General features: G+C 39.1%; 1 protein-coding gene across 4 annotated transcripts in view; it reads right to left on the bottom strand.

The window, feature by feature from the left end:
- The window catches only part of IMMP2L (inner mitochondrial membrane peptidase subunit 2), a 916,780-nt gene that overhangs the window by 32,164 nt on the left and 863,706 nt on the right, over positions 1-20,910 (bottom strand). The gene's annotated exons all lie outside the window — the stretch shown is intronic.

The following is a 20,910-nucleotide window of genomic DNA, read 5'->3' as shown; positions in this document are numbered from 1 at the left end:
AGTTATCCTACCTGAAACAATTACTACATTGAGGATTACAAAAGACGGCTTTTGAAAATTTAATTTTTAAAATCTTTATTAGCATTCATTCTCCTCTTATAAAACGCCGTCCCACCCACCAACCTCAAATGCCTGTACTCTAATATTGCTTTTTAAATTTGAAATCTTATTCTCTTTTGGTTTATTTGATACTCAAATGTCCTACATTGGGCCAGTGGGAGTTCTTTGTTCATTTTTGGACATGTCTCCATGACTCTGAGCACTTCCTAACTTTTTGCTAGCATTAGGTGTCGTGGGATTACCTTGGACTTTATACCTGTTCCATCTGAAATTAGGCATCTCTTTAAGGAGCCTTTGTGTCTTTTACCAAGGAATGCTGTTTAGAAACCAAGATTTGGTACTAGATGTTCTCATTGCTCCTGGGAGTGTCAATCTTCTATGTCATTTCAGGGGATAAACATAAAAAAATCCCAAACCACAGGATTCTCTCTGACTTTCCTGCATTCCATATTCCTATCCCCCTTCTTCTAGAGTGAGTACCCTGTCTCCCCACAACAACAATATATTTACGCTATCCTAAAAATCCATAAAAAATAATTTTGAGATCACCGTATGATATATTCTACCACCAACAAAAATACTGAGTGAAAATCATGATTCCTTTGCAATTATTTCTTTCCTAAAATTAGATCTCATTTTAACAGTGGATTGGCAGAGTTCAAAACTTATTTGAATTCATACTTTTTTCCCTCCCCAATATAGTCATATTTCCATTTGATATATATAGTTAGGTCCATTTGTTTGTATTTGTATTCAATTTTAGCGTTTGCTCTCGTTAACTTTTTTTTCCTTCATTTTAGGACCGTACCCGTGGCATATGGAAGTTCCTGAGCTAGGAGTCAAATCTGAGTTGCAGCTACAGGCCTATGCCACAGCCACATCTGTGACCTACATCACAGCTCATATCAGCACCGATCCTTTAACCCACTGAGTGAGGCCAGGCATCAAACATGCAACCTCCTGGATACTAGTTAGGTGTTAGGTTCTTTTTTTTTTTTTTCTTTTCTTTTTTTGGTCTCTTTAGGGCTGCACCCACAGCATACAGAAGTTCCTCGGCTAGGGGTTGAATCAGGGAGCTCCCTTTGTGGTGCAGCAGACATGAATCTGACTAGTATCCATGAGGATGCGGGTTCTATCCCTGGCCTCACTCAATGGGTCAGGGATCTGGCATTGCCATGAGCTCTGGTGGAAGTTGAAGATGAGGCTTGGATTGCACATTGTCGTGGCTGTGGTTTAGGCCAGAAGCTGTAGCTCCAATTCGACCTGGGAACCTCCATATGCTGTGAGCACGGCCCTAAAAGAAAAAGCAAAAAACAAAAACCAAAAAAAAAAAAAAAATAGCAGTGAAATCAGAACCTCAGCTACCGGCCTACACATAGCCACAGATCCAAGCCGCATCTGCGACCTAGTCCACAGCTCTCAGAAATGCCAGATCCCTGACTCACTGAGCAAGGCCAGGGATTGAGCCCGCATCTTCATGGATACTAGTCAGGTTCATTACCACTGAACCACAACAGGAACTCCACTGGTAGGGTTCTTAACCAGCTCAGCCATGATGGGATCTCCTTATTCAAACTTTGGGTTCAATTTTTTTTTTTTTTCTGCATAAACATTTAAATGGTTTAAGAGTCAAAAATCTTAAAAGGCATAGCATGCAGGATAATGCCCCCCACACCCTGATCCTTAGAAGGTGTAACTATGTAATGTTACAGGTCTAAAGGGGAATTAAGGTTACAGATGGATTTAAGGTTGCTGCTCAGTTGATCTTAACATAAGGAGACTATCCTGTGTGATCCCAGAGAGACAAATGTAGTCATAAGGGTCTCAAATGTGGACCAGCTTGGCAGAAGAGTCAGATTTAGAGAGATTTGAAGATGCTAACTCTGCTGGCTTTAATGATGCAGAACAGGGCCATGAGCCAAGGAATACAGGTGGCCTCAAAAGGCTGGCAGGGAAACAAATGATCCTCTAGAGCTTCCAGAATAAAGGCAGCCTGCTGACATCTTAATTTTAGCCTAGTGAGATCCATGTTGGACTTCTGACCTCCAGAACTGTAAAATAACAAACTTAGGTTGTTTTAAGCCACTGACCTTTGGGTAATATATTACAGCAGCAATAGGAAACTAATACAGAGAAGTTCCATTTCCATCTTCTATCTCACCCAAGTTTCTGATTTATCCTTTTTTTTCTTTAAACGAGAAACATACCCAAATGCCCATTTTTCAAATCAGTATTTATATACCTTCTTATTTCCCTTTTTTCTCATACTGAAGATAGATACTATATATTCCTTTTTGCATGGTGTTTTAATTCTCAACAGTATACTGGAAACTGCTTCCTAACACTTCCTAGAAATGGAGCCTATGGTTTTTACAAAAGCCCCACCCCACACCGAAATGATTCTGATTAACCCCACTGGAAAGCTAGATGTGGACTTAGATTCACACTAAGAAAAGGTAAACCTAACCAGCTCTAAGAACTCTTTTGAATGTATATAGAACGCCCTAAGTAACCATTCTAGGCATATTAGCTGCAGAGGCCTAGATCTAAATGGTCTGTCCTACTGCCGTTTTTATCTATTTTTGTTCTTTTCTGGGCTCAGCTGAGCTAGAGAACAGCTGGTCTCCGTTCCCTCCACAGTAACCCTTTTTAGATGTGATAGCTGCTACTCAAGTTGTTCCTTGAGAATTTATTTGCTTTTCCAAGTTGTTTAACTTTTTTTCAGAAGGTTGATTTGCCAATCTTTTAGCTTGGCTGAACTCTTGCCAATATATTTGCCTGCTTTTCTAGTTTTGGAGCTCAGTCTTAACATAATGATTCAATTTTTTTTAATCAACATTCACTTTACCAAAACATATACTTTCATTCCAAGCATTTATTAGAGATGATACTCTCACTTCCTGAAAAAAAAGATTCATTTTCATAATTATAAATAATGGTGAAAATTCTCCCAGATGGAGAATATCAGCATCATTTAAAAACATGCTATGCGAATGCAAAATTTAAATGTTTTTTAAAGTCGGGGATGAAGATGGAGAGTGCTTGTTCCCTGTCTTAGCTGTCTGGTCATGGATCTTTTTTTTTTTTTTATTGGTATGTATATATAGGCATCAAAGAACACAGTGAATTTAGAAGGGCATAAAAATCCAGAAATATGTTAAATTTTAGAAAACTTAAAAAAGCCACTCTTCAGGTACCACTTTGGTATCCACACACTGTGTTACCCAAAAGATGTGTGTATATATATACAAAGAGATTTATTTTAAGGAATTAGCTCATGCAATAATGGAGGCTTGGTAAGTCCAAAATCTGATTCAGAAGGCTTCTGGAAAGAGACTCAGGGAAGAGACATAGTTGAGGTTCAAAGGCAATCTGCTAGTAAACTCCTCCTTGGTTGGGGGAAAGTCAGCCTTTTGTTCTCTTCAGGGCTTCAGCTGATTGGAAACAGGTTGGATGAGTTCCACCCACAGACCGGAAAACAAAGTCCACCCATTTAAATGTCAGTCTCATCCAAAAAGACTCTCGCAGAAACATCCAGAATCCTATCTGACCAACTCACTGGGCACCTTAGCCCAGCCAAGTTGACACACAAAATTAACCCTCACACCTGACAAATGCAGTCACCCCTGACACTTCCTCTGCGCTTCCTCGGTGTCACACGCAGTGCTTACTAGATTTGGGGCGGTGTTCTGAACGACTGATACATACTGATTCATTTAATTCTCACAATAACCCTGATGCAGGTACTAGTATTGTCTGTAGTTCATGGCTGAACGGACTTAGGTACAATATATTTGAGCTGAGCCTCTAACACATGACCTCTGGCTCGCAGCCCTCTGCATGATGAACACCCTAGAGCATAAAAATGAGGGGCTGATAGTCACTGGGGGCACTTTTAAAATGAAGTCAGGATGATAATTTGTCCAGGACTATCCCTATCATATTTCATCTTGATATTGCCAGGCCTCACATACTTTCCTGAAACAAGTAGATTTATCAAAAGAAAAGGCACAAATTTGGACTGAATTGTATTATCCCAAAATTCATATATTGAAGCCCTAAACCTTTGTACCTTAGAATGTAACTGTATTTGGAGATAGGGCCTTTAAAGAGGTGACCAAGTTAAAATGAGGTCATTAGGGTGGGCCCTAACCCTATCTGACAGTATGCTTGTAAGAAAAGGAAAGTAAGACACGCATAGTGATAATGGCTACACATGCAAAGAGGAAAGACCATGTGGGGACACTGCAAAAAGGAAGCCATCTGCACGCCAATGAGAGGAGCCTCAAAAGAAGACCAGCTCATCAACATTGTGATCCCGGACTGGTAGGCTCCAGAACTGTGAGAAAATTTCTATTGTTTCTAAGCCATGAAATCTGCGGAATTTTGTTATAGCAGCCCTAGCCAACTAGTACAGACATGAATAAAAAGGAACACTGTGCTGGAAGCCAGTTCCTGAGATGTTCCCAATATTCACCCAAATAGAGGAACAAAGGAGGAGGAGGAGAAAAATGAAAAAAAGAAAAATCCTTTTATTAGAGAGAGAGAAAAAGAGTTGCTAAAGTATGTAAGTATATACAACTTCTGCAATAGCTTAAATACTTTGAGCAACCAAGCTAATATTTTATTGTGTCGGCACTCCCCTCTCTTTGCCCTTTTGTGTCCCTTGTGTAAATGTGTCTCCTTCAGTGGATTCACAATATTCTTAGGCTTGAGGAACTCATTTTTACAGTAAATTTTAAAACACAACAAAAACACATTAAATAAAAAAACACAAACCCTTAGCAGATCACTGTATTTTTCATGTATTAATGGGGTTCTAACAATAAGTCTGTTGCCCAAAGATTGGGAATCAATGATCTTGATAATAAGTCACCAAACTATGTTGATAGTGTTACCCCACCAGCAAAAGTACTTGAGAATTCATCTTTGTTTTTATATATTTAAAATGATATGATATATAAAATTATAGAATCATATATAATTATATAAAAATGATACATCTATGTTGGTATTAACAGTCCATAAAACCAAATGTTAGTAAAACTCAAATTCTTATTTTTCAGATCCAAGTTTTTTTTTTTTTTTTTTTTTTTTTAGGGGATCATTATAAACACCCATGCATATTCTTGCTCCCTCTCTAGGGCTGCCTTCTCCAGGAAACACCAACATTATGGGCTGGAAAGTGATCAGTGCTATCAATCAACTGGTTTGTTTTGTCCACACTATGCCAAGGAACAACATGGATTAAATTTACACTGAATTGCCTGTCTTTGATTGAATTGGCTCTACTGAGAAGTTGCATTGGCATCTGGTAGGCACAGCCTTCATGGGCCCAGCCTTTGCTTCAGGTGCCAGAGGCACAGGTGCATGTTCCTTTGGTCCCTCCACCCTCTTTCTATAGATCTGAAGTCTGCAGAACACTCTTCTGATTCTAGGCTTCAGAACACCCTCTCTTGAAGGAAGAGCTTGCAAGGATATACACAAGCACATGTGTCTAGAGTTATGACAGAGGGGGAAACACAGAAAAGAAGGTAAAGAAGAAAGCAAATGACTATTAGTGGGAGCAAAGACCTTTTTTAAAAAGATTTTCAGAACTAGAGCCAGGGTGAGAAGGAGACCAATATGAGAAATTAGATGAAGCACAAAACTTCCAAGTTTATGTGATTAAAATGTTTTCTGAAAAAGAAATACAAACATATTTTATATACACTATTAGCAAACGAAATCTGTCTTTGATGAATTTACTTAGCAGGCTAAGAGAAATTTTCACATCAACAAATTTCCAGCAGCTGTCAGATGATATTTATTCTAAAATATGAAATTACCTACAATTATTTTTGTTGTCTTTTTTTGCCTTTTCTAGGGTCGCTCCCTCGGCATATGGAGGTTCCCAGGCTAGGGGTCCAATCGGAGCTGTAGCCACCGGCCTACATCAGAGCCACAGCAACGTGGGATCCGAGCCACGTCTGCGACCTACACCACAGCTCACGGCAACGCTGGATCGTTAACCCACTGAGCAAGGGCAGGGACCGAACCCGCAACTTCATGGTTCCTAGTCAGATTCGTTAACCACTGCGCCATGATGGGAACTCCAATTATTTTTGAAAGTCACATCTAACTGAAACATTATCCAAACTTTGAAGAACACTGTTTTAAAGGAACTACTGATTTACCAAAGTTAAAGAAGTCACTCAAGGGGGGTGGGGGATAAATTAGAAGGATGGATTAGCATCTACACTCTACTATATATAAAATAATCAAAAAAGATCTATATAACACAGGGAACTCTACTCAATATTCTGTATATATGGGAAAAAATCTGAAAAATTCTGGATATGTGTATAACCGAATCACTTTACTATACACCCAAAACTAACAACATTGTAAATCAACTATATTTCAATTAAAATAAATATTATAAAATAAGCTTTCCAATCTGACATCCAAGGGCTTCCCAGTCACGTGTCAAACTCATCTGCAGGATTTCTCAGTACAAGTGCTCTAGTCTAAGGGCCTCTTCACCGTGCACCCAACAAGACATGCCATGTCCACTTTCCCACTTCTGATCACTGCTGTTTTCTCACTTTGCAAACCTTTTCCTCCTAACCCTCTAGTGAAACCTAATTTAATCCAACTTTTCTACTGAGTCCTTCCCAGCCACCCCAACTCTCATCCATTTGTATCTTTTTGCCCCAGGGAGTCAAGGCTTGGTGTTGGGTCTATCCAACATCAAGCTCTTAGAAGAGAAAAGGGACCAATGTGTTTTAAAATACACCTTTAACTAAAACATGTTGGTCCCTTTCCATACACACATATATATATAGAGAGAGAGATATCTGTCTCACAACACTTCTCTCCTTGACCTCTTGCCTTTGGACCCAGGGGACCATAGAGCTGTAATCCAATTGCATACAATTACTGGTTAGTGTCAGGTAATAACTCATCTTGGACCATGACTTGTCTGCCAGTGATCTCTTCCTTCAGGTGCTTGTTTATAAGGAGACCCCAATTTCTAGCCCTAGTAACTTCCCCAAATGAACACAGTCATGGCCATATACTTCTCTTTAAGTTTACCTTTTGTCAAGTCTACCTCTTTTTCATCAACATCAGGACCTGCTCTTCTTTGGGCCACCTACTGGGACGCTGTCACATAAGTCTAACTTTATTTTCACTGATTTATTTACTTCTAAGTGTCCATTATCAGAAGTGAAAAAACACCATTATGGAGTTATACATGTGCCTTGCATAGACAGATAAAGTTTAATAATATGAATGCCAAAACACGTGTGTGGTTAGGTCAGAAATGACCCGTTACAAAGTAACTGGTTTTATTTTTATTATTTTATCACAGCCCATACACAGTTATTTTTTTTTCTTTTTTATGGCCACACCCATGGTATTGGAGGTTCCCAGGCTAGAGGTCTACTTGGAGCCACAGTTGCTGGCCTAACACAGTCACAGCAATGCATGACCTGAGCCGGGTCTGCAATCTACACCACAGCTCACCACAATGCCAGATTCTTAACCCACTGAACAAGGCCAGGGATAGAACCCACAACCTCTTGGTTACTAGTCAGATTTGTCTCCACTGCACCACAACAGGAACTCCCCATACACAGTTCTTAAATAAATTTGATTCTTCTTCTTTTAAAATGAGATAATTACAAAGGGAAATTTAAGAAGTGCTCTAAATGTGACCATATAATTCTCCAAATTGGGACATCTGCGAGGCAAGAGGAGTGTTGATGATTATGCTGGGTCCACAGACAGAAATCAAGCTCCAGGACACCTGATCACCCAACCTATGCATCATCCCATTCTTTTGACACAGGAACATTTATTGACTGTTATGCTCTGAGTGCTTCAGATAGACATTATTGCCTTTATTTCTTATGTTAAACCTATGGCATATAGATAGTATTTCTATTTTGCTGAAAAAAAAACTGAGGCTCAGAAATACTAAGTCATGTACTAAAGGTCACAGTGATCTAGTCAATGACAGAACTAGGACCTGAAACAGTTAAGATGCAAAATTCACCCTGCTCTCCTCTTTTCCCTGTAATGTTCTGTATCTTCTATGATATGATTTAATGATTTATGTGTCCTTGTCTATATAAAGGATCAGCAAGCTTTTTCTCTAAGGGGCCTGAGGGAACTAGTTTATGTTACAGGCCATATAGTCTCTATTGTGACTATTTAATTGTTATTGCTTTGCAGCACAAAGCAGCCACAGACAAGATGTGAGTGAATTGAAGATTTATTTCAATAAGACCACCTTCAAAAAGAAGCAGCAAGCTAAATTTGGCCCGGAGATCACAATTCACCAGTTCCTGGTCTATAATCTAGACTCTGTAACATTTCTGAGAGCAGGAGCTATATCTCATCTTTTCTATAAGTTAGCACAGTCTTCTGTACAAGATTAGGGACTACTTGTAAGCAACAAGTATTTGTTGAATGAGTGAATGTTGACTAAAGAGAGAAGCTTAAATCTGGAAAAACTGTATTTTATGATCCAGGCATCAAGGACATTTCCCTAACTTACCTTAGGAGAAACATCCATAGTGCTCTAGAAAACAGTATTAACTGATAGGAGAGCTCCATGGATGTTGTGCCACAACGGATTGATCATACACACTAGTCTTACCTGTGATAAGAGCTGTGATATGGTTCTTGATAAGGTTCTTTGGTATAGTCTCAGGAGAATTTTTAAAAGGTACAGAATGGGATTTAAAGCAGATATACACATGATGGATAGGTTTTGTGTTTTCATATTTACTGTGTCTTAAGAATTTTAAAAATTTATTACACTTGCAGAGAAAATTGGTTCGGATCACCTCTGGTGACCACCATTTACCTCCAAAACAAATGAACAATATAATATTAGGGAGCAAAGAAACATAAAATGACTGGTCCTCAGTCTCTTGGGGTGAATGTCATTGGTTATTTGAGTAAGAGACCACAATTCTTGCTATTTGTCCTCTTCCATACAGTAAAATTTTCTTGAATACAATATCCTTGGTGGCAGCCAAGGAACACTTCTCACTTCCCTTGACCAAGCCCTCCAGCTCTTTCTGGGCTGGAGTACCTTAAAGGAGGGTGTTGTCTTCAGAACTGCTGCTAAGACCAGAGATGGGAACTGGTAGGTACCTGGACAGCAGGCCACTAGGGAGAAACATGGGACTTGACTCAGAGCCTGTGCATGGGTAGTGTGTGTGCAACATGACACTGTGAGTGGAGAGTGTAGGGCAGAGTCCTCTGTCCCGGTGATCAATCCCAATGAAGGAGGGCACCATCCACCAGGTACTAATCCCAGGAGGGACTCCAATCAAATGGAGGAGAGCAGAGCTCATCACAGTGCCAGCCACCAGGAAGAGCAGTCTAACACCCACCCACTGCATCCTGGTGTCAGAGTCATGAGGGAAAACATGAAGCTGTCAAGCACTGGATGGAACAGTGCATTACTCACATAGAGGAGAGACAGAGCAAGACCAGCTTCCACTTGGGTGGTGGTGGTCCTCTGCTTTGCAGAGAAGGATGCTCTGACAGGGCAGAGATGTGCCTTTCTGACCCTACCTATGTGATAACCATTTTCTGGTACTGTCAGTATCACACAACAACAACACTAAAAGCAGGTATGTAAACACAACCTAAAAGACAAAGAGGTTGAGAGAGCAAAATAATTCTTTCATCAAATAGCATAAAAGTGAGCTTTCTTGCAAATATGCACAAAAACAGAGGCATGACCTAACTAAATCAAACAATTAGAAATAAAGACAAGGGAAAACATCATATGGAAAAATAAGCAACTGCACTCTTTTAAAATATGAAAAGGATATTTTTTAAAAGTCTGAAGGGTAGAAATACTACCTACTTTATTTTTTAAATGCAGATTTGATGGTTTCATCACCATGTTTTCATACAGTAGACAAGGTCCTAAAGAGAACAGACCCAGCACATATTCCCAAGATGCTTTCTACCCAGTATTGAGCAGATAAACATAGTCCCCTAAACAAAAACAGGTACGGAGACTTCTTCCTTTCTAAGCCAGCACTGACTGACATCTATTCAAAGACAAACTAATAAGAGAAAAGCTTTGGTTGGCGAGGTGAGTGAGAGGCATGAGGGTCAGGTGCTAACTATGCAGAAGACAAGGAAGTTATCAACACCCTTAAGACCTAAGATGGTAAGGGGAAAAAAAAAAAAAGCTGTATAGCACAGGAAACTATATCCAATCACTTGTGATAGAACATGATTAAAAAAAATAGAACATGGTAGAAGATAATATGAGAAAAAAAATATATATGTAAAAAAATATATATGACTGGGTCACTTTGCTGTATACAGCAGAAATTGACAGAACATTGTAAATCAGTTATACTTTAATGAAAAAAATTTAAATATATACATATAAAATATATAAATATGAATATATAAAATACTTATATATAAATATATATTTATATAATTATAAATATATTTGCATAATATTTTTATATAAATATATATGAATAAGGGAGGAGAGAAGGAAAGCTCTAGAAAAATGGAGAAACAAGAATGGGGGCATGGCATCAGATAAGGTAAAAGGTACAGAGTCAATGGTGGCACATGAAAAAGCTTGATTCATAGGGAATGAACCATTTCCATCATCCCCTCCTGCAAGGACCCTAATAGTAGCGTCAGTTATGAGAATATGTTGCTATCCAGAAAAACCCAGCACTGTTCTCTTCCTTGTCCCTGAACTGACAAGAGTAAGGGTCCTTATAGTACCTGGGAATATTTCCCTTAGATGAGAAAGCCTTTGTTCCTGAAGATGTAACAAGGCTCACAATACCTTATCTGCAATTCCAGAATCCAAAGCGCTCCAAAAATTCAGTTTTTTTTGTAACTCTCTGGTAGCAAAACCTGACTTAGACCTAAACTGTTAGGAAATTGTAGCCTTTATTTATCCTATGAGTGTGCTTTTTCATAATTAACACACTTGATTATAGATCATGTCCCAGACTCTACTGGGAGCGTTATGTTCCATACAGCATAGATATTGTTTAAATGCTGTTTATAGATGGTGATACCACATTTCCAATATCTGAAAAGTCTGGGTTCTGAAACGCAATTACCTTCCAAGGCTTTAGATATAGTATTACTATCTTTAAATATCTGCAAAGATGAATATTTACCCAAGAGGATAAATGTAATCAGTTATGGGCTCAGTCCTAAGTGGGATGTGACCCCTGTTAGATGCAGGAAATACATGAAAAATAATAAAGATGATTCCTCTCCTCTGGGATCTTATCTGATGGGAAGAACCGATGCATCAAAATACAACCTGACATGGCAGACACATGAAAGAGCCAAGTGCCCTGGGAACAGAGGCTCTGGTCATGCCTTGGGAAGGCTCCACTGGACCCATGCAACTAGGCTGGCTCCCAGGAATGGTGGAGACTTCCCTCCCCTAAAGGCAGACCTTCACCCATGACATCCCCTGCCAGATATTTGTCTAGAACATTTTCCTAATGCTCCTTATCCTCCGCTGAGTTGGAAAATTGAGACAATGTGATACGGTGATACAACATAATATTTTGCCATCGAAAAGGAAAGCCATGTGCTTTACAAAAGATTCAAAATGAGACTCTCTTTGAAGGGCCTCATTCTAAGACAAGTGTTTTCCTTCATTACCAACAATTTTAACTTTAATCATTTCAAGGCAATTTCCCTGTTCACAACTGAGCTTTAATCAGAATGCAGTTTCAGGTCACTTCATGGCCTCTTCACGATTCTCTCTAGATAACTACAGAATCATGCATAATCATTCTAGTCCCCCTGCAAGACACCTTCACTAAGTAGTTAGTTCAACATTTTATGCAAAAATAGATACAAAACAGGCTTCTAGGGGTATCTCCAGCTAATTTTCATGAATTAATTTCCTAGGATTAATGTTTATGCACCAGATTCCTTACCACATAATCAAATTACTGGAGTTGAAGTGGTCTAACTCCTTATTTTGCAGCTTGATTAAGCAGGTGATGAAATACTTGAATATAATTTGGATAGTTAGCAACTCACTGTACCAACAATAAACCACAGTGGAGGATGACATTGCTGATGATGGCACATTGTTTACTTGTGTTCTCTCTAGTAGCTGCTGTCCCACATGCTATTTTTATGCAGGAGATAAAACAGTTCATTTAATACACTAGGGGAGAGGTGTAAAGGTAGTTATCATTGCTGACATTGTTTTAAACCATATTTAGGCCACTGGGAAGACAGTCACTGAGTCAAACTCAACCACCATTGGTAAAACACAGGATTTGGGACAATGAGGCATCCAATAGCTATCGCCAGCCCCACTGCTATGGTGGATGCAGCTACTTCCCTTCTGTCGTCACCTCTGCTGATTCGAGTGTTTATCTGGAATCCAGTCTCTATAAAAGCATCTCTCCCCACTTCTCATCCTATTTCTGTTCCTTTTTTTCAAAAAGAAAGTGAGGAGGCTTACAAAACAACCAGCCAGAAAAAAAAGATAACTAAAAGTGACAACTACAAGGGCCAAGATAGCGACTGTGCGGAGCACGCTTGGTTCTTGGCACATTTTCTTCACTGTGCCTCTCAGATAGCCAGCTTACACATCTCTCAGAGGAGGAAACGTCCCTTAGCTTTAAGAGAAACTTGTTTTTTTCAGATTAAATTTCTACATGGAGGTTCCTTAAACAAATATAGAACTACCATATGATCCAGCAATCTCACTCCTGCCCATCTAGCTGGAGAAAACCATAATTCAAAAAGATACATATGCCCCAATGTTCATTGTAGCACTATTTACAATAGCCATGGCATGGAAGCAACTTAAATGTCCATCCACAGAGAAACTGATAAAGAAGACAAAGTACATACATATATAATGGAATATTACTCAGCCATTAAAAAGAACAAAATAATGCCATTTGCAGCAACATGGATGCAACTAGAGGTTATCATAGTGAAATAAGTCAGACAAAGACGAATATCATATGGTATCACTTTTATGTAGAAGCTAATAAAATGATGCAAAAGAATTTATTTACAAAACAAAAACAAACTCAGAATTCAAAACCAATCTTAGGATTACCATAGGGGAAACCCTGGGGGTGGGGGAAGAGGGAGGAACTGAGAGGATGGGAATAACATATACACACTACTGAATGAAATAGATAATTAGTAAGAACATACTGTATAGCATAGGGAAATCTACTCCATAGTTTGTAATAACCTATGTGGGAAAAAAGAATAGGTACCAAACACATACACACACACAACTAATTCACTTTGATGTACAATTGAAACTAGTACAGCACTATAAATCAACTATGATCCAGTACATTTTTAAAAATAATTCCACAAGTGATTTCTCACATGGGTTCTCCTACAGGATACTCAAAGCATCAAAATGGACACTGTCCAAGGAAATAAATTCCACCCAAAAGGTAGCAGCACCATTCAACTTGCTGGCTGGCAATCGCTGAATGCTGTTCTGCAAGGGATTAAGGTAACATGGTCTTGTATCTAACCTATAAATCTAACTTATACCAATGATAAGTTACCTGGCAGCAAGGATAGATAGAATGCCTTTTAAATGTTTTTTCTGAATATCATTTCTTTCAGCTGTGTTCTTGGCATGTAAGATCTTCTCTGTGTTGTTTGTGGCCGGAGATAATTCCTGACCCCCAACACTTGTTGGGAATTTACAGTGACTGATGAGATGGAATTGGTGATCTAGTGCATTCTGTCCTTATCATCATCCCAGAACAATATCTCAGTAATCAGAGCTATAACTGCTCTTCTTAACATGTAAGCTTACCAAAGCGTACTAAGAATCATCTTGATATGGAAGGAAAAAAAGTATACAACACAACAAAAGGCAATTGAAAGACTGGTCTAAACCCTGGCAAAACTAGCCTCTCTGGAAGAGATGTCTACCAGGGGCTGGAAGCGTTAAAGGTGCACTTGGCGAAGCAGGATCTTAACAATCACTGAGATCGTTATAGGTGTGGGCCTGGCATGCATGGGCACCACCTGTCTCAGCCACCTTGGCATGTCGGTGCAAATCTTAGAGGAAGGCAATACCTTCACCACTGCCTACTTCCTAAACTGGATGGTCTAGATATTCTTTCTCTCTAGTGCCAGAAGCTGAGGGAAGGCACCTGACTGGGGCTCAGACTCTTAGATATCCACATCCATGACCATGAATGTGGAAGGAGCAACGTAAAGACACAGGGATTGTCAGAGGTCACTGGCAGAGATGTGAGTGCCAGGAGGCGTCTAGTGACAGCAATTGCCAAACTCATCATCCTTATGTCAGACAAAAGATTGTGTGACATAAGGGTGTCCCCTGCCACTAACTGTTTAATTCTCAAGGCTTGTTTTCATCCCATCTATTCAGCGATATCCAATATAAATGGCCTCCCAATGACATCGTTTCTGCTTAAATTAGGATGAAAAAAAGTCAGGATGGGTTTGTTATTTGATGGATACTTGACTGATACACTGCCACAAAAATACTGACACAGGAATAAGGTTTATAAGGATATTAAATATTAGGTTTTGGAGTTCCCGTTGTGGTTCAGTGGAAACAAATTTGATTAGAATTCATGAGGACACAGGTTCAATCCCTGGCCTCGCTCACTGGGTTAAGGATCCAACAGAGCTGTGGTGTAGGTCACAGACACAGCTCGGATTCTGAGTTGCTGTGGTGTAGGCTGGCAGCTGTAGCTCTGATTTGACTCCTAGCTTGGGAACCTCCATATGCTGTGGGTGTGGCTCTAAAAGACAAAAATAAATAAATAAACAAAAATTAGGTCTAATCTCCAGTCCTACAGGATGAGGAAATAGAGGCTCAGAAACACCCATAGTCAGCTAGCACTGAGACTCATCTTAGCACTGGCTCTGGTTCAAGGTCATTTTCACCATACCTGTCAGTGATACAAAGTGTAGAGCCCTGCAAAGTGTAATGTTTGGCATGGTGCCCTGCATCGATGCCTTCTAAACCTACTTTTACCCCAGGGAAAGTGAGGTCTTTCATTTTCTGCGGAAAAAAAAAAAAAAAGAACCAAAACACTGCACATTAAGGTTTGTACACATCCCTGCCACTTTGTCTGGGAACTGTTGCTGATTTTTAGCAGCAGGGCATGTTACAAGTCACTGGGCTGTAAGCAACACTTGCTGGCAGTGACAGGAAAGGCAGTGCTGACAGCAATGCGATTATGTGGGTGTGCATAAAAGAGCCTGGAAAATGAAGAAACAGGAAAAGACTCTAAAAGACACTTTCTTTCCTCAACCCAACAGTGAAAAGCCTACTACGTAGGTGAAAGCCTACTATGTACAAAACGCAGGGAATAGTGTTCTAAATCTACTGGGATGTATGAGCCAGAGGGCAAGATGGCTGTCTTAAGCTTGAGCCACAGGATGTGTTTGGCAGAAGTGGGGGTTGCAGGAAATGAGAGTGATCTGGGGAGTCACTCAGGCCATTGAAGGAATAGGAGGAGATGCATAGTCTACATTGTAACAGGGGGTGCCACTTCTGGCCACAGCCTAAGAAAAGAAAACAAAAGGCAGAGATGGAGAGCAGGAGAACAATCAGGAGGGTTTTTGGGGTTTTTTTGTTTGTTTGTTTTTTGGTTTTTTTTTTTTCTTTTTTTGCAATGGTGCTGGCAAGAGATATGATTGTGTATAAGAGCAAAGGAAAGAAAGGAGCCTTTGGGAATGAAGTTCACACTTCCTAGCATAGGTATATATCCCTAGTCCTTCATAAATAATATGCCTCTGCTTCATGGCTCAGCACACCTCAACTTGTACCTGCATCACTCTCACATCTCCGTAACTTTGAACACACTGCTTTGTCAGCCTCCTGAGAACCTTTCTTCTACTCTGCACCTGGACAACTTCTCTTCATTCTTCTAGACACAGCTCATGTGTTACTTCTTCCCACAGGGCCTCCAGGCCCAGTTGCTAGTCTCAGAAGTCCGGGCTTACTTAATGATAAAGTGACTATCACCAGGTACAGTGAGGGCTCATTTAGTTCTTGGTCTCTTACTAGGTAGGAGCTTCTTGAAGCAGACATTGGCTCATATGCTAAATCCATCGCATGAAAGTAAAAAAGCTCAAAAAATGTGGCTTGATTAAATAAGACCATGTGGATTTAGACTAGAAACCATTTGGCAACTGACTGGCCCTGAGAGCTGACTAAAGAACAAAGTGTGGAGATGGCTCATTTCTCACCTGCCTGGAAAGGTGGTGGCACCATTCATAACAGAGGGATCGTGGTAGAAGGGGCAGGTATGGGAAATGACGATTTAGGTTTGGATTATCAATCTGAGGTTCCTATTGAATGTCACACATCCTGCATGTAACTGAAAATTCTGTGCAAGAGTTCAGGCACGGGTGGAAAGTAGAAATTAAGGAAGCACCCAGTTGTAACCATGGGGATTAACGTGCTCACTAAAGAGTGCCCAGGACACAGACCTGGGGGAACACTGTATTTCAGAGGCAATGCTTGGGAGTTGTCAGCTACATTCAAGCATCAATACATTTTCTTGAGCAGTAACACATCTACCTCTACACAAGACCTTGTGAGATTTTTGCACAGGTAGAGACGTATTGCTCTCAGCTTGTAAAACAATGAGCATTGAGAGTAGAGCACAGATATAGTTGTAAATCACCTTTAAAACTGTGGTTACTAGGTCTCTCTCTTTTTTTTTTTTTTTTCTTTTTTGACTGAGCCTAGAGAAGCAATAAAAATCCAGGAAAAAACCTATTAAAATTCTGAAAATTATGTTCACCTACTGTGGTTATACATTCGTACATGACTCATATGGAATAAACTACAGAAACAAATCAGTGGAGTGATCAAAATATCTCCGCTAATGGAAATAAATGTTTTATTACCTTTCTGAAAGCAAAATGTTTAAGTAAAATGCTTTTGAAGATTTTTAGCTGAATTTTAAATGAATTTCCTAATATCACTTTGGTCAGAAATAAACTGTGTGAACCAAAAATGATACTTAAATGGCCACATTATTTATGAGCCATTTATTTATCCCTTGTAATACTATTTATATACTATTTATAAGTACACTTATAATACTATTTATGAGGGATAAACCTTTTAGCTTAAATGTTATGATCTGTTCATTTACTTATTTTTCAGGGTGAGGTGCATGTTCCTTTAGTTTTATTAAAAATTTGTTTTTACTATAGTTGATTTACAATGTTCTATGGATTTCTGCTGTAAAGTGACCCATATATAGTGTGTACACATTATTTTTATCACATTATCCTCCATCGTGTCCCATCACAAGTGACTAGATACAGTTCCCTGTACCATACAGCAGGATCTCACTGCTTATCCAGTCCAAATGCAAAAATTTGCGACTCCTAACCCCAAATGCCCAGCCTATCCCACTCCCTCCGCCTCCCCCTTGGCAACCACAAGTCTGTTCTCCATGTCCACAAGTTTGTTTCTTTTCTGTAGATAGGTTCATTTGTGCCATATATTAGATTCCAGATATACACATTCATGGGCGTGTATGTATCTGGACAAAACTTTCACTGAAAAAGATACAAACACCCCTATTCATTTACTTTTAACTAGGTTCACTTCTAAGTGAATAAAAACAAAAATTTAAACTCTTGCATAGATTTTTGTTACTTGTATGCATTGTAAAGAATCCCGTTGCCTTACTGACAAGTCATCCTGTTAGTATAGTTTAAATGATCAACAAAATAATGATATTGTGATATGTTAAAAGCACACACACAAAGAAAGGGTTAACTATGTGAGGTGATGGATGTGTCAATTATCTTGGTAGTTATTTCACAGTATTTACATGTATCAGATCATCCCACTGTACATTTTAAATAGATTCAATATATTCCTTTATTGAGGAATATTTATCAGTAAATTATTCCTCAGTAAAGTTAGGGAGAAGCATATCGGCCTAATGTCAATTTTAATTTTATATTAAGTTCTTGAATACATAGGCCTAATTGTGTATTAGAGAGAATTAAATTAATAGAGTCATCTCAGCTTTTTATGCCTTCTTTTGCCTTCATGATTTGGGGGTTAGTTTTGAGCTCCTGCAAATAATAGTTATCTTGCTTTTGTACTTTGATTACAGTAGTTGATTCAGAGAAATCTCTTGAGGGTTACTTAACAGTCAATCAATAATCATGCTAGCACAATGCCAGAAGCTAGGATGCTCTGTATGAGACAGTAATTTCAGTGTATTGAAATTAGGGTAAGAGTAAACAACATTTAGTCTTTTGATTTTGAGTATGCACAGTTAGTGTCTAAAAGCTAATGATAGAGAATATTTAAAGTTGAAGTTTATATAATGATAAATGAGCCACATCAAAGATGACATAGCAGCAATAATATAAACACCAGTAGGACTATTGAAAACAAAAGGAATTCCTCGGAGTTAACTACGGACTATGTGTGGCTTATTTATAGAAAATTTCTATATTTTAAACTCTTTCTTCAATTAGATTGAATGCCTTCTCTCTACATTTGTTATACACACACACCCCACACACTCCTGGGAAAAGGTTGATAAGTTCAGTAGTAGCCTAAGGAAAATATAATAAGGGCAATTTTATTTCTCCAGTGCAAAGTTACAAATTATCTCTTATCTGCTGCTAGGATTATACATGCCTTTACTCCACTGACTTAGATAAATAAGTTGGTTACATGATGGTTTTATGTACCAAATAATTTTGTGGTTTTACATATTGTCTAATCTTGATAGTGCAATAGGCTGATATATACTGTTAAAACTCTTGGTGCTTTATAAATCCATGGGGTAGTGTTAAATTGTCAGGACTTAAGCCTAAAGAGAGACATGAGCTCAGCTCTGGTGCCACCACACCTACTGCTGCATGGAAACACTCACTACCGTGTGGAAAGGAACAGAGATTTGGCTGATGATGAGTTAAAAGGTTTCAACATATCTGACACTGTCTTCATGCATGCTCTGTCCCATCCTCCCAGTATTAAGAAAGTGTCATCCATCATTTTTCCTACCAAAGAGGGGTGGAGTGCGTGAAGCTCCAGGAGTAGAACTTTGCCTTTGGATGAAGTCTTTTCCCGAAAATCCCTGGCCATATTTAGCCCACTGCATCCAATATTAGTGGCATTTGAAGCAACAGTTCCAATTAGTTTTCCTTTTTTTTTAGCACTTTGTTTTTCTTGCCTGGCTTTTCCATGTCATCTTAAAGCTGCGAAGACAACTGCTTCATTATTTTAAAGAAATTTTAACTTAAGGAGGTAGAGAGACTACCTCAACACAAACTAATCTATTCGAGTCAAAAGAGATCCTGTCTAATCATCAAGAATCCTGTGACTCAGCATCAATAGCATCCTGCCTGTGTTCCTGGCATAACATGATATACAGATGGTCCAAGCAAGAGGAGTAAAGCATCAGTAGCCGAGTGCTAAGAGTATAAGCTTTGGAGTCAGGAAACCACAGTGGGATTCAGACTGGGAAAATTAATAGCCGCTCCATCTCTGATAAATTGCTTCACTTCTTTCAGCCTTACTTTTCTCATTGTCAGAATGGGAACAAAAATGTAAGCCCTGCAATGTTGCCGTAAGAATGAAAGGGTATAAAGTTTGCTGAGCTCTAGAGCAGAACCTTGTTACACACTAACTACTATGCTAACCTCATAGTAAATCAGGTACAATAGAAGACTGAAGTAAAATAGAATAACAAAAGATTTTCTTAAATGAGGTATTGAAAGTAGCTACATTATATTGTATCCCGTTGTTACTTGCGAATGGTATGCAATTAGTGGTTATGCCTCAGAAAATTTATATTTGGTTTATGATATTGGTTTATAAGTACAAAAAATGATTACAAGAATTCTTGTCCCAATAAACTTCCTTCTTTGGATCTCTATCAATAATAGCAATAAAACATGTTGTCGCTATGTTTCATTTTTTGATACAGGGCTGAACTTTGAAGGAGCTCTTCTGTGTACTGAGATAAGCTCAATAAAAACAAAATCCTCTGGATTAAGGTAACATCCCTAAGAGACATCTGGCTCTGGTAAAGGCATTTGCAGTAATGAACAAAAGGGGAACAGAGGACTCCACTGTTGCTTTAAATTACATGTGTGACAGATCACAAAGAATTGCTTTTAGGTAAATGAGCAATATTTTCTTGATTTTCTCCCAGCTCTTCAATACCAGTTAAAAGGTCCCTGGGAAGTATGAGTTTTCTCAGTAAAATACCACTGCATTATAAATGGTGCCAGGTCCTGACCATTGACTAATGCCTTCACCTTTGCTGTCTTCTCTTGACACAATGCTGTTGAATAGAGAACTTGAACAACAGTGGCCCGTCTTCAGCCTCCACCTTCCTCTGTAATTTTCAAACCTGCTGATCTTTCCCTGCTAGAAAGTCACCCTTGGCGATACCCTAGTTCTCTTCCTAGTGCTCTACATGTGCTCTAGTTTTACTGGCTTATCATCATCCCTGTTCCCTGAAACTAGGTATTCCCTGAGGTTATGACTTCTCTCTTTAAACACATCCATTGCCATAGTCCCTGGGTAAACCCATCTGTTGCTATATCTTCAACTTCCACAACTCTGCCAATAACCCTCAAATCCCTATTTCAGCCTTAGCCTTTCTTCTGACCTGCAGACCTGGCTCTCATTGGCCCTCTGGACACCCCCAACAGGGAGTCCTCCTCACACGAACATGACGTATGCAACACATCCGCTCATCAGCCCTTCCCCTAAATGAGTGTCTTACCCTGGCCTCTTGATTTGGAGATCTTGTTACTGCCCAGTTTTACCTGCAACTCAAAGCCATAATT

The sequence above is a fragment of the Phacochoerus africanus genome, chromosome 16 (assembly GCF_016906955.1).
Source record: "Phacochoerus africanus isolate WHEZ1 chromosome 16, ROS_Pafr_v1, whole genome shotgun sequence".
NCBI lineage: Eukaryota > Metazoa > Chordata > Mammalia > Artiodactyla > Suidae > Phacochoerus > Phacochoerus africanus.
The sequence above is the reverse complement of the archived record's forward strand: the minus strand, read 5'-3'. Positions and strand labels throughout refer to the sequence as shown.